Source organism: Schistocerca nitens, chromosome 9, assembly GCF_023898315.1.
Source record: "Schistocerca nitens isolate TAMUIC-IGC-003100 chromosome 9, iqSchNite1.1, whole genome shotgun sequence".
NCBI classification, from domain to species: domain Eukaryota; kingdom Metazoa; phylum Arthropoda; class Insecta; order Orthoptera; family Acrididae; genus Schistocerca; species Schistocerca nitens.
The window spans coordinates 165,777,720-165,791,951 of record NC_064622.1 but is presented as its reverse complement, the minus strand read 5'-3'; positions in this window follow the sequence as shown (position 1 = coordinate 165,791,951).

The window sequence follows — 14,232 nt, the reverse complement described above, 5'->3', positions numbered from 1 at the left end:
GCACACTTTCATTGTAGGTCAGCATCGGTAATCCAGTATGACTGGTCTGAACGTTGACACAGACCGTTTCGCGGCCGAAAGCGGATAATATTTTGCTAATTCGTAACGATCCGGGGTTCTTTGTCTTACTAAAACAACTATGATATCTCGATAAGTTGAAATTCATTTTTATTGGTACAGTTCATACCAATTAGCGTTTCTTCTTTCAGTTCTGTCTTATATTTACGTGTTGTATTTAACACACTAATCAGCATTAATATAGTATTACAAATTATTGAGAACAGCCTAAAAAAGTTCAGATAGTTTGTCAATTTCACGCCTGTGCATAGTATGTTGGTAGCACTTCGTCGCCTTGCCTGTTATGCTGTGTAGCAGACTTTAAAGCCGTGCGGATCAGCATAACGAAAAGGCGAGGGGTCTCGCTCGTTTTGTCCACGACTGTACATGTATCGCAAGTTAAAGCTATTTTCGAATTTGTTACCAACAATAACTTCAGAAAGTTGGGAAACCAGTAATTTTTTCCACAGGTTATTCTGTTACCTTAATAGAAATCTCGTCTTGTGTACTAACTGTTTCAGTTCTTAAAGGGAATTAGTAATATTTTGAACTCAACAGATTAAAAGATAATCAGGAGACTTGATGTAAAGTTATCTGTTTACTACCCTGTAAAAGAGTGCCCTAGCCACAGTGCAGCCCCACTGTAAACACTGTCAAACACAGGATGAGTTAATTGACGTTTGTAAGCAGTTGTAAATCGCACTTTCTACAGTCAAACGATTGGTGGCTGTGTTGGAAGAGTTCCCAAGGGTCGTGTACCAGAGTTACCAATGGTATCGCAAATACCACCGTCTCCTGTGAATCCTGCCTCTTCTGCAGGAAGTGTGTGATCTGTTACTACTCGTCCACTTAGGGAGTGGCGTGACAGTGGTAGGTACGGGCCTCCTGTAAAGAGTAAACAGAGACCAGGGTGTCCCCCAAACTAATAGGTTCGAAGTGCTGTCTTCCACTGAAACTGAAACTGAGTCAGTGGGACTCACTCTGCCTGCTGGGAAACTTGTTTTGTCCTGTGCCAAAAGGTGGCAAACGCAAAAGGATAGGCGTCTATTAATCGTAAGCAGTTCAAACATACTACGAATAATGGGGCTACTTAAGGAAATGGCATCAGAGTACAGGAGTGGACACCATGTGCCCTCAGTGTGTGTTGTTGCTGTTGTGGTCTTCAGTCCAGAGACTGGTTTGATGAAACTCTCCATGCTACTCTATCCTGTGCAAGCTTCTTCATCTCCCAGTACCTACTGCAATCGACATCCTTCTGAATCTGTTTAGTGTATTCATCTCTTGGTCTCCCTCTACGATTTTTACCCTCCACGCTGCCCTCCAATACTAAACTGGTGATCCCTTGATGCCTCAGAATATGTCCTACCAAGCGAACCCTTCTGCTAGTCAAGTTGTGCCACAAATTTCTCTTCTCCCCAATTCTATTTAATACCTCCTCATTAGTTATGTGATCTACCCATATAATCTTCAGCATACTTGTGTAGCACCACATTTCGAAAGCTTCTGTTCTCGTCTTGTCTAAACTATTTATCGTCCACGTTTCACTTCCATACATGGCTACACTCCGCAAATACTTTCAGAAACGACTTCCTGACACTTAAACCTATGCTCGATGTTAACAAATTTCTCTTCCTCAGAAACGCTTTCCTTGCCATTGCTCTCTACTTCGACCATCATCAGTTATTTTGCTCCCCAAATAGCAAAACTCATTTACTACTTTAAGCGTCTCATTTCCTAATCTAATTCCCTCAGCATCACTCGATTTAATTCGACTACAAATTCGACTACATTCCATTATCCTCGTTTTGCTTTTGTTGATGTTCATCTTATCTCCTCCTTCCTAGACACTGTCCATTCCGTTCAGCTGCTCTTCCAGGTCCTTTGCTGTCTCTGACAGAATTACAGTGTCATCGGTGAATCTCAAAGTTTTTATTTCTTCTCCATGGATTTTAATTCCTACTCCGAATTTTTCTTTTGTTTGCTTTAGTACTTGCTCAATATACATACTGAATAACAACGCGGATAGGCTACAATCCTGTCTCACTCTCTTCCCAACCACTACTTTCCCTTTCATGCCCAAGACTCTTATAACTGTAAAAATTGTAAATAGCCTTTCGCTCCCTGTATTTTACCCCTGCCACCTTTAGAATTTGAAAGAGAGTATTCCAGTCAACATTGTCAAAAGCTTTCTCTAAGTCTATAAATGCTAGAAACGTAGGTTTGCATTCCCTTATCTATCTTCTAAGATAAGTCGTAGGGTCAGTATTGCCTCACGTGTTCCAACATTTCTACGTAATCCAAACTGATCTTCTCCGAGGTCGGCTTCTACCAGTTTTTCCATGAAAAAGTGGATGGAAAAAATGGAAAAACTTAGTGTGTATGCCTGCGGTTCTCATTCAAGATGTTCAAATGACTCTCCTGGCAGCCATTGAGGAAAAAGGTGCAATCAACTGCAGATTGTGACGCATCTTGGAACAATCGATGCCTGTTGTCTGAGTTCTGCCTTCATATTTGGATCGTTCCAGCTACTGATATAGAAAGGTGAGACGACCAACCTTGCACACGGAGTTTCAACGAAACTCGTAATTTGCAGTACTACCCGAGAACTGATCATGGCCACCTAGTTCTGAATCAAGAGGAAGGATTGAACTAAAGGCTTCGAAGGTTCTATGAAAAGCTAAGCTGCAACTTTCTGGACTTGCGCCGCAGGGCTGATAACTGTAGTGTTCCGCTAAATGGGTCAGATGTGTACTACACATCAGAGACTGCTCCCCAGGTGGTGCACTCTGTGTGGGGCGTAACCATAATTTTTTTAGATTAGGTGATTCTCCATCTAGTCCAGACCTGGAAGTATTAACATAATGTCCAAAGGAATGCGTTACTCCCCTCCCCCACGCCCTACAGGTGAGAGAATTAAAATCCTAGTAGCTAACGAGCGAACTATTCGTAACAACGTGCCAGAGTTTGAAGCGCTCCTGAAAAGCACTGAAGCTCATGTAATACTAGGTATAGAAAGCCGGTTAAAAGCTGAAGTTGACAGCAGTGAGGCCTTTGGGGAAAATTTAAGTTTATATCAAAACGACAGGCTAATGAGGAATGGAGCTGGTGTATTTGACCGCAGTAGACAAGAAGCTCAAATCCACCGAGATAAAAATTGCAGCTGCATGCGAAATTGTTTGGGCAAGGCTCACTGTCAGTGGTCTGGGAAATATACTACCTTTATTTTCGTTGGAAGAAGCTGGCAGTTCTGTGTACTGCTATTTGCTTCAGAGTGAATTCAGGGGTATTTATAACCGAAGAAATCCGCCTGCTCAGCTGGGTGGTAACGTGCTCGCCTCCCATGCAAGTGGGCCCGGTTTCGATTCCCGACCGGGTTGGAGATTTTCTCTGCTCGGGGACTGGGTGTTGTGTTGTCTTCATCGTCATTTCATCCTCATCACCGGCGTGCAAGTCGCCCAATGTGGCCCCGACTAGGGCCTCCTGGCCAACGATGCCATACGCTCATTTCCATTTCCATATAACCGACCTGAACTGCTTGACCAAGTTACGCTACGTGTTGATGATATACTAATAGCTACACACACATACACACACACATGAGAAGAAAATGTACAATTATTAGAAAAGACACCACACACATTTTCAGTGGCAGGAGTGACAGCTAATTTGCAAAGGTCTAAATTTGTCAGGGCGAAGGTTGAATTCCTTGGTCACATTATTACCTCTACTGGAGTAGCACCTGACCCCGATAAGTTCCCGTACTAAGAAACAAAGCATTCTTAAACTCATGCTCATTTTTTCGTCGATTTGTGTCCAGGCAGCTTTTAAACAGTTCAAAATTGCTAAGTCTTTTGAAGCAAAATGCGGTGTGTATTTTGACAAGCGGTCGTGTGAATGGCTTTAATGCACTAAGGGAGACTAATAAATTCCGAAATTCTGCTTCGTCCTGATGTGACTAAGGATTTCTCTTTCGTTACTGTCACACCACATTGCTTTCTGGATTAGGAGCTTCTTTATTTCAGATCTATGAAGAAGAGGGAAAATGAGAAATTGGAGTCATTAGTTTTGCTAGTCCCACCTTACCTGAATGTGAATACTCATACTCCATTACCGAATTATAAACGTTAGCAGTAGTTTGAGCGTTTAGAAAATTCAACTATTACATTTATGGAAAGAAAATTCAAGTGTATTGTGGCCATTAGGCGTTGAGCATTCTTACGTTATGCGAGATACTACACACCCACTTAGCGTGTTGGTGTTTGTTTCTTCAGGACGACAATTTTGAAGTCATTTAAATACCTTGAAGAGACAATATTGTAGTAGATGCACTGTTTCTGTTACCCCAAGGATTATCTGAATACACGGAACTAATTCAAAAACAACTGACTATAGGGTACTGTCTGTGTAGACTGTTAGTATCATTAGTATTACGTTGACATGTTTAGGACCATGGTTGCTTTACAGAATAGAGAAATCGTTGTCAGAAGATAAGAACATTGCTTTCACAAAATTCATTACATAAAATGAACCAGCGCTACATGGTAGAGAGTGCTGTCCTATTCTATAGACGAAATCCTGATTTCGGCACTTGCATTCCTAGCGCGTATGAAGATGCATTAATCCGGTATGCGCACAGTGCTTGGAATCATTATGGTGCATCTAAGTGTGTACAGAAAATTAATTTATTCTGTAACTTTCGGAACATGAAAAAACAAACACAATAACTGCTAAAAACATGTTTTATTTGTCAAAAATCCAACCTACCCAATAAATACCGTCACATACAATTACATCCTACTACACCAACACAATCACTTTACGTAGTCTGCATAGATGTTGCAGGACCTCTCTCCTCTGCGAAAGATGGGGCTAAATATGTCATAGACTTATATGGTACATTCACCGAGTATGTTAAGCTATACGCTACAAAATTTAAAGCAGCAGCTCTAGTCATCAAGAGAATGATACACCACTACATCCCAACAGTTGACCAATCTGCCACGTTGCCATCTGACAAGCACTAACTTCTAACTTTATTTGGCACAATTCTAAAACATTTCTATGTGAACATTAAGGGGAGTTGGAACGCCCTATCCCGACAATGTTAAATTTAGTGATTTGGCTTCCTTGTATTTCAGGAACCGCTGTAGCCATTGACATGAAATTTTTACAGGGCATTAAACTGTATGTTCGAAGTCTACTGAACTATAATAATTGCATTTCAGCCACTGCTTTCGGAAATAATTTTTTTTAATTACATGGTTAAAATTTTGTGTACTTTTTTGTACCTTATCCTAAATAATTTTAATTATAGATAACATTATGTTCTTCTTTTAATTTAGTAGATTCAGGATATGTATGTCATTACTCCCTGAAAATTTGAATACTCTACTCGAAGTGGTTTCTAAGATTTAGGGAAAAATGCAACAGAAAGTTTAAATTTTCAGGAACGGCTTCTAAAGTTTCAAAAGACTGTAACTCACTGTATATATGTTTAATATTTTATATTTAGTCGCTCAGAGGCACCCTGAACCATACTGTAAGTCTTCCTCTTTATCTTTTTCCAAGGTTTTCCTTCTTTTCTTCTTTATGGACTCCTTAGTCGCCAACTGTGCTGCATATTCTGCTTTATCAGTGCGAACCTTGTCCATCCGTTCAAGTTCTCTGATGTAGGATTAATTCCCATATGCTGTAGCACTTTCACCCAACCAATGCTGCCATATGATATATGATCCGCCGATTTCACTTCGCTCCCCGGTATTATCCTTAAACACTTACACGATATGAAGTGCTCAAGATGTTCAACACGTAGTAATAGGATACTGCTCTTTGTTATATGCATTATCTCCCTTCGAAAAATCTTCTAAACAAACAGTTGTTTAAATACGAAAAGAGTGGTATCAGGCCAATCACCCCTCGTTAATACTATAAGAAACATAAATTCCGCATCCCTCTCACATCATCATTATCCCATGTTGCAATACTAAGCAAATTATTTATTTACTTGCTCAATACTATCTGCATAGCTTGGTCATTTATTCGCTTGTTTTCTGAAATGGAAAAGAGTGCAGTTAAATCATCTCACTTGCATAGAATCTGACTTACACTAAATGTATTGTCATAAACTACATTTGTTGTTTTTTTTCTGGTGCGAAGATAAATAAATTTTGTGTTGTCCAGCACGTGAACACGGTATCTATAGTTATCCTTGCAAGAGACACGATTTTTTGAAGTTCGCTCTGTAACAATGAGTGATTTATTTATTGACAATAATTATAGTCTATTAAAGGTGAATAATAAGTTACAGTTGAAATGAGTGAAATTCGCGGTATGAACACTTTTTTCCTTTCCGGTTAATATTTACGCCTTTATGATGTTGCGCAGTAGGATTTTCGCAAGGGCATGCCGGAAACATTGATCAAATTTGGGAATTCTGTGGGAATGTTACGCTATAGTCTTGGTCTGTCATTGTTTCTATGAATTTAAATATTTTTTCTATTCCGGGTATCATATTCTGTATTCGTTGACTTGTATATTGAAATACGTCATTTTTGTTGCTAATATTGTCCAGTCACCGAACTTTATTTACATACTTTCTCTCTATAAGTGGTTCCCCTTTTTTATGTTCCTCTGTCTTTACTACATTGGACAATTCATCGGTTAAGACGATTTTGCCGTTTTCAAGTTGTATTCTAGAACATTCGAAAATATTCGTTAGTGCGCACACAAAATAACTTGGCAGGTACGTGCACATATAGTGGTGTAGGGGAGAGGACAATGTAAGTGGGGGGGGGGGGGGGGGTTCAGCTGTAAACGAACACCGTTCGGCAGGAGAGATGCAGCTCAACAGCTCAAGTCATCGCACATACCTATATCTTACGTAACTTGTGAGCCACAGATAGCGAGTCTCCAAACGATCATATTAACAGATTATGCCATTACGACAAAATAACTTCTTACGAGATACTGGAAAAGACATAGTCACATAACAAAAGAATCAGCCAAAACATAACAAGTCCGACTACATAGCCCAGAAGTAAATCTCATAAAACAGATGCGTGTAAAAATTATAGCACGGTGAACTGTATCACTAACTACAAATCTGATAATGCAAAATAAAGGACATGTGTTATTTGGAAATCATATATCGGCCTCCTGGCAATCAGTTTGTCGTAACAGCTAAATTTAAAAATTTATTCTCCTTCTACAGCGGTGTTCTTTAGCTGGAGAAGTGTTGGAAAGTACTTGTAGTTATTTTACACCTCTCCTCCTTTATTCTCTTTACCGTACACCTGAAAAAGTTTGTCGTTCCTGTTACTCTCTCAGGCATAGTGTTAAATGAGATTTTTGCTTCCTTGTTTGCCTCCTCCAACATAATTTTGATGACTTTGCGTATGATCACCTGTGTCTGAAAATGAAGAACATTCCCTAGAGATACAGTGTGTGAAGACTGTGGTGTCGTGCTGTGCGGTGAAGAAATAGCAAAGAGAAAGCTTGGAGTGTGCTAGTCGGCAGGTAAGAGGCAACAGAGGCGACCAATCCTTCGGAACAGCGGGATGGACTCGCCCAACAATCAGGAAAAGAATGCGTTTCTGACCTGTGGCCACGTAATTTTGCGCAGGCACTACTGAAAATATTCGTAAAAGCCCGAGAATATTACATAACAATTTTTCCCTTGAAAACTAGGGTACGTGGGGGTGAACCACCATGTGGGGTAAGACCCTGCATCGAGTTTTTGAATTGGTTGCCATCGGTTTAGAAGTTGATCACTTGGTGGCAGGTTTGCCTTATTGTAACTTATTGTTCTATGAAATTTCGTCCTGGTAGGTCGCTCCACAGGTGAGAGAATGACGTAAATCCGTTTATTACCACTTACATGTAAATTTTCCGGTCTTTGACTGGAACATTGTATAATGTAGGGACTGAAAAGAAGAGTCATTGAACTACTTCTTAAAACTACTGCGGTTAAGCTTCACTTTCGTGTGGAGATAATTATTTCAAGTGGTCCCCATAACCAACAACGACGGCGCATTTATCAAACATGGCGAAATGGGCTAATCCCCGCTGGTGTTTTGGGTAAATCCTCGTAGGCCCAACAATATGAGGCTCTCGTGGGCACTTGTTGACGAACTGCCTGTCACGAGTTCTTCAGCGACGTTTCTTTAATGATTTTTCTGACGTTCAGCCTGCACGAGTGGTTGGCATTGTCAAAGCTTCACCCTCCATTGCTGGTGGTGGACTGCAGTCGAGCTCGTGGCTGCAACCGAACATAAGCGGCATTGCAGCTTGGGGCGGATGGAGAAATCGTTCGTGGCAGAGCACGTGCTGTGCGGGACCGACGACATAGTAAAAAAGTTTGGCGATACGGAAGTTCTTGCTGTAGAGAAGAGCTATCACATCCGCTTGTTTAGAAAAGCTTTAGAAATACAGAAACATGACAATACTCTCAACAAGAAAGAAGAAAACCGCGAGGTGAACGGATCATAGATTCCCGTGCTGCAGCGAACGACAGTTGTGGGTAGCAAGGGGAGAACCACACCGGAAACGAGCATGGAAAAACCCTTGGACGTTGGGGCGCCAGGTACATGTAATCTGCGGCCGCGAGCTCGATTCCAGTCCACTACCAGCAATGGACAGTGAAGCTTTGACAACGTCAACCAGTCGTGCTGGCGAAACACCAGAAAAATCATCAAACAAACGTCGAGCGAAGGACCCGAGACAGAAGTCAACAGGCAGTTTGTCATTGTAACGACAATCTTCAACGATAACTCCTGCAAAAGATGACATTCAACGCACACTGCATCAGATAATCTCACCTGGAAATATAATTCCGCTGTCTAAAATAAGGATTTAGGGGAAACTTTCTGGCAAAACATTGAAATCTTTGCTTCTGACATCAACAACAAATAAGGAACTAATGTGAGAAGAATGCATGGGAAAAGAAAAACTTGCCACTGAGAAGGAAATACGTGCCAAAGAAAGAAAAGAGAGTGCTGTAAAAACAAAACGACGTAAGCCAGATTGCATTACATCAGTACCAAAGAAAAGGAAGAAAACAGATCAAACAGGTTGCTGATTATTCTTCAGTCAGATTTAGATTTCTCACATCATGACAGAAGCTGAGAAATAGAGATGGACTTACTATGTGGCGTAGGAGTATCCGTAGAAGAAGAACAGGAGCCTGGGATATCAAGGACGAATCAGAGGACCTAACAAAAAAAACTATTTAATAGGTACCTAGATAGCTTAGCCTCAGTAATTGAACTCTTTCGGTTGCCCCACTCATCCTCCTTTCGTGGAGGAAAATGTTTCAAATGGCTCTAAACACTATGGGACTTTACATCTGAGGTGATCAGTCCCCGAGACGAGGAACTACTTAAACCTAACTAATCTAAGGACATCAGACACATCCATGCCCGAGGCAGGATTCGAACCTGCGACCGTAGCAGCAGCGCGGTTCCGGACTGAAGCGCCTAGAACCGTTCGGCCACAGTGGCCGGCTAGTTCGATGTTTTTGTACAAGTATTTTTTAAAATATGTTCAAATTTACGAGACATTTCAGTCCAATATTGTGTTGGGTAGCTTTTTGCCGACACTGTAAAGTTTCATGAGGACAGGAGGTAATGCTGGCCGACAGACGTGTTCCCGATTATCTATGTGGAAGATGAGGTCTGAACACCATTAGATGACATATCCGGAAAATTTAGCTGCTGGTTTCGCTAATGCATGGTCTGCGTGGGAAAACTCAGAACAGACTCAGAAGTGGAGTCACATGGTGAAAAGACAGACTGCAAAAATGTGTTATTCCACATCACCACACCTTTGTGACTGGAGTTCAACATACTAAGGAGCTCTTATAGCAATGTAGACTATGTCCTGCAAATTGTAAATAAGCGCTATAATGTGTGTGTGTGAGGTTAGTCTGATAAGTCTGGCAGAAAAGCAAGAATAAAATATTTGTTTCGTAAACAGCTCACCTTACTTCCCAAAATGGATTCCTCTGAACGACATACACTCGGTCCAGCGGGTCTCTAGCTTCTGCGCCGCATCAGAGAAACAGGTTTTATTTTAAACTCTGCAAAATATTCAAATACTGGTTGACTTCAACTATCATTTCCTCATTTGATGAAAATTTGTTCCCAGCATGCTGAAGTTTCAAGTTACGGAACAGGAAGAAGTCACTTGCGGCCAATTAGAGTTAATAGGGGGGATGAGGAACCAACTCAAAGCGGTTTTGCCATTTAGGCGGTTTTGCCATTGTTAAGGCTGATGTGTGAGATGACATTACGCTGGTGAAACAGCACTTTTTCACATGCCAGCCTAGCTCTTGATTCAGTCAACGCAAGTTTCAAAAGATCCAGCAATGAAGCATAGTTAGGGTGACCATACGTCCCGTTTAATCGGCATTGTCCCGTTTTTTGAGGCTCAAAAATTTGTCACGACTTTTTTTTAAAAAAACAGGCAATTAGTCCCGATTTTCAAGGATTATTTTCAGACATTTACAAAGTGGTTAAAATATTTTCTGAGTGTCGATTTTATAAACTATCAATTGAAACTGATATTCCGTATGTTGGTACCCCCTGATAATGTACAGTCGTGCTCAAAAGTATCCGAACGACCTGAATTGCATTTCGCCTGATTCGCATGCAACCAGCATAACGCAGCTGTCTAGTAGGTCCTCTAATCGCTCCTCGGTACAGTCGTTTGACTACTGAAAATGGTTCCAACAAGTCAATTTGATCTCTTCATGACAATACAGCTCGACTTCAATTTGTTGTTTGTTCAAAACTGCGGATTCTTCAACATCTCCACATATTGCACGTGAATGGGTTCGAATCCTGGCCCAGCACTAAAGTTTTCATTATGTATTATCAAGCTCTAGCATGAGAACACCTATATTCTGGTGGATAATAATTTTGAATGGCTCTGAGCACTATGGGACTTAACATCTGAGGTCATCAGTCCCCTAGAACTTAGAACCATTTAAACTTAACTAACCCAAGGACATCACACCCCTCCATGCCTGAGGCAGGATCCGAACCTGCGACCGTAGCGGTTGCGCGGTTCCAAACTGAAGCGCCTAGAACCGTCGGCCAAACCCGCCAGCAATAATTTTGATTTTTAATGTATTTTAATTCGTTGTCAACACTAATGATATCTGACGTTTTTGACTCCCAGTGAGACACAGAACTATTTGCGAGATCACTGTAAGTTCAAGGATGTTACTAAGAGCTGCTGTTGGAGAAAAATTCGGTAGCTGACGTCTCTTTGTGTGTAGTCAACAACGATATGTGTGTGGTTCGATTCCCAGTCAGCGCTGAACTCTTCGTCATATGATTTCTAGTTCAAACATAGTCACATGTCGCTGCTGGTGTAACAAACCCATATTTAACGTTCGTTTTCTCTAGAATATAACAGCGATAAGTGTCGGGTTGTAGTCCTGGGAAGGAAAAAATTAATGTTTCGTCTCGTCATTTCAGGTAAAACATCTAGTTACTGCGGAGAAAATCCGATATGCACAGTTGATTGTGCTTCGATAACAATGTGATTAGGTTCTGGGTTCGAAACCGTGTCCAACACAAAGCTTTACCTCAAGGCATTTCAAGTAAGTTACTTGTGAAGAACCAATATTTAACATCTCTCGTAGTTCGTTAACAGGGACAATAGATGCTGGGCAGGAATTCCTGTCCATTAAAAATGTTTACGTTATGTAATTTAAAGTTGATATTTGCCAACTGAAACTGTCTAAAATCGAGATATATCACTCTCTGTATCCATAGTGAGGAATGACTGTTAGTTTCCGTCAGTCACGAAATCTTTGCTTAGTCTGCATATACCTGGGTTTGAATCCATATGCAGAACGAGACGGTTCGTCGCTTCATTTGAAGTTCATACATATTCTGAACTAGCTGCTCGTGAATAACTTAAATTTTTAATGTCATTTTGTGTTAAATAATAAGTACGGTATGTTACTCTGAAGAGGAAATCATGAATACGACGATTTTACTACGTGCATTACCTATCTGACGTAATAATGAGAGTGGTAACATTTCAGGTATGTCATTTATTGTAATAAATGTGAGCTTAGAAGCTTTAAGGACAGTCTTATCTGTGATAAAGTGTTCCCTGGTATTTGTAGTATCGTGGTATAACTTTACATCTTGAGTTATTGCGATACAGAGCAGTGTTTTCTAGTGGTGACTTGTTGGAACCATTTTCAATAGTCAAACGACTGTACCGAGGAGCGATTAGAGGACCTGCTAGACAGCTGCGTTATGCTGGTTGCTTGCGAATCAGGCGAGATGCAATTCAGGTCGTTCGGATACTTTTGAGCAAGACTGTACAGCTTAAGCACTATAATTGTTGCGTACTCTTATTTTCTATGCTTTTGCTTGCCATTGTTGTCAGTACTCAGTATCAGTTTCGTGAAGTGTAGTACGTCGTGGCGATGCCGAAATGAAATTCAAAGTTTTCGGAAGAGCTTCAGAGGAAATTTCCTTGCTTCACTGCTACAGATAATGACTGTTCAGCAAAAATGTAACGTATGTAACTGTGCTGTATCCGTGTCTCATGGTGGTGCTGCAGATCTCAAGCATCATTTGGAATCAGAGAAACACAGGAAGAATCTTCGATCGGCAGGTTTCTTGCAAAAAATGACGAGATATTTTGTAACTTCAAATACACAGCAACAGAAAAACGTAGCTGCAGCAGAAGGAACCCTGTCATTCCATGTTGTTAAACACCACCAAAGCTATCTGCAGTGTTCAAGTAAACAAAAAAAGTTTTCCTGATTGTAAGATTGCAGAAAATGTTTCGTGTGGAAGAACAAAGTGTGAAGCAATTATCACCAATGTTATAGCTCCGCATTCCCAGAAACAGCAAATATCTGCTGTAAACAGTGCAAAATACTTTTCAGTATCTACTGATGCTAGCAACCATAGGCATCAGAAAATTTTTCCTGTGATAGTTCAGTATTTTTCTGTAAGTGAGGGTGAACTGCAGACGAAATTGCTTGATCTTGATAAATTGCAGAACGAAAAGTCCGAAACAATTTCCAATTATCTTTCTCATGTTATACAGCCATTCAGTATCATCTCGAAGTGTGTTGCATTTGGTGCAACCAATACTAACTATAATTTTGGGGGGTTAATGAAGAAAGAGGGTAATAATGTTTTCACACATCTGAAAGAAAAATTAAAAAACTCTAACATTGTTGGCATAGGTTGTCCAGCACATGTTGTTCATAACACACTTCAAAGAGCTTGTGATGTTTTACCTGTTGACATTGACTGCATTGTCATGAAGTTGTACAACCATTTTCATATTTTTTCTATTCGTGTTGCAGAACTCACTGAATTCTGTGAATTTGTTGGTGTCACTTACAAAAATTTACTTTCCTTTTCAAAACAAGGTGGCTTTCATTGTTGCTAGCCATAGAAAGGATCTTGAAAATGTACTTTTTGTCGTAGTCTAACTCAAAGTGCCCTGCAATCTTAAAGAGTTTTTTCAGTGATCCTATAAGTGAATGTTATTTACTTTTTTGTGCATTCACAAATGAGCGTTTTCCAACAATCCATTCTGAGCGTTGAGAAACAGAATAATTCCATATGTGAAGTATTAGCAGTCTTAAATAAAGCTTTGACAAGTCTAAATTCAAGGAAACATGTACATTTTGTACCACTAAGTGTAAAAAAACTGCTGAATGATTATAATGACCAGTCTGTTAAGAAATTTGACATAGCAGTATCAACGTTTTATTATGCTTCAGTTGACTATTTATCCTCATGGTTACAGGGAATAGCTGAGTTTTCTGTATTCTCATGGATGATGCTCACAGAACCACAAGAATGGTCAGTAGTTGAAAATACTTTAATGTGGCTAAATGAAAAGGGCATTCTAGTAAATGGCAGCTTCTTATTTGATGAAATAGTTCATATACAGTCATTTGTAAAACAACAAGTGGAAACAGACAGTGAACAATGGAACCAGTTGATGGCACATGAAAAATGGTGTCGGTTTTTCAGATCTTACCAGTGTAATGAACAGTTCAGAGAATCGCTTAATATAGCGCAGTACTTCTTTATACGTGGCTGGCGACCACAGGGCCCCGAGCTGAGTCCTGGCATTGCTTCCACTTACTTATGCCAGGCTCCTTACTTTTATCTTTCCTATCTG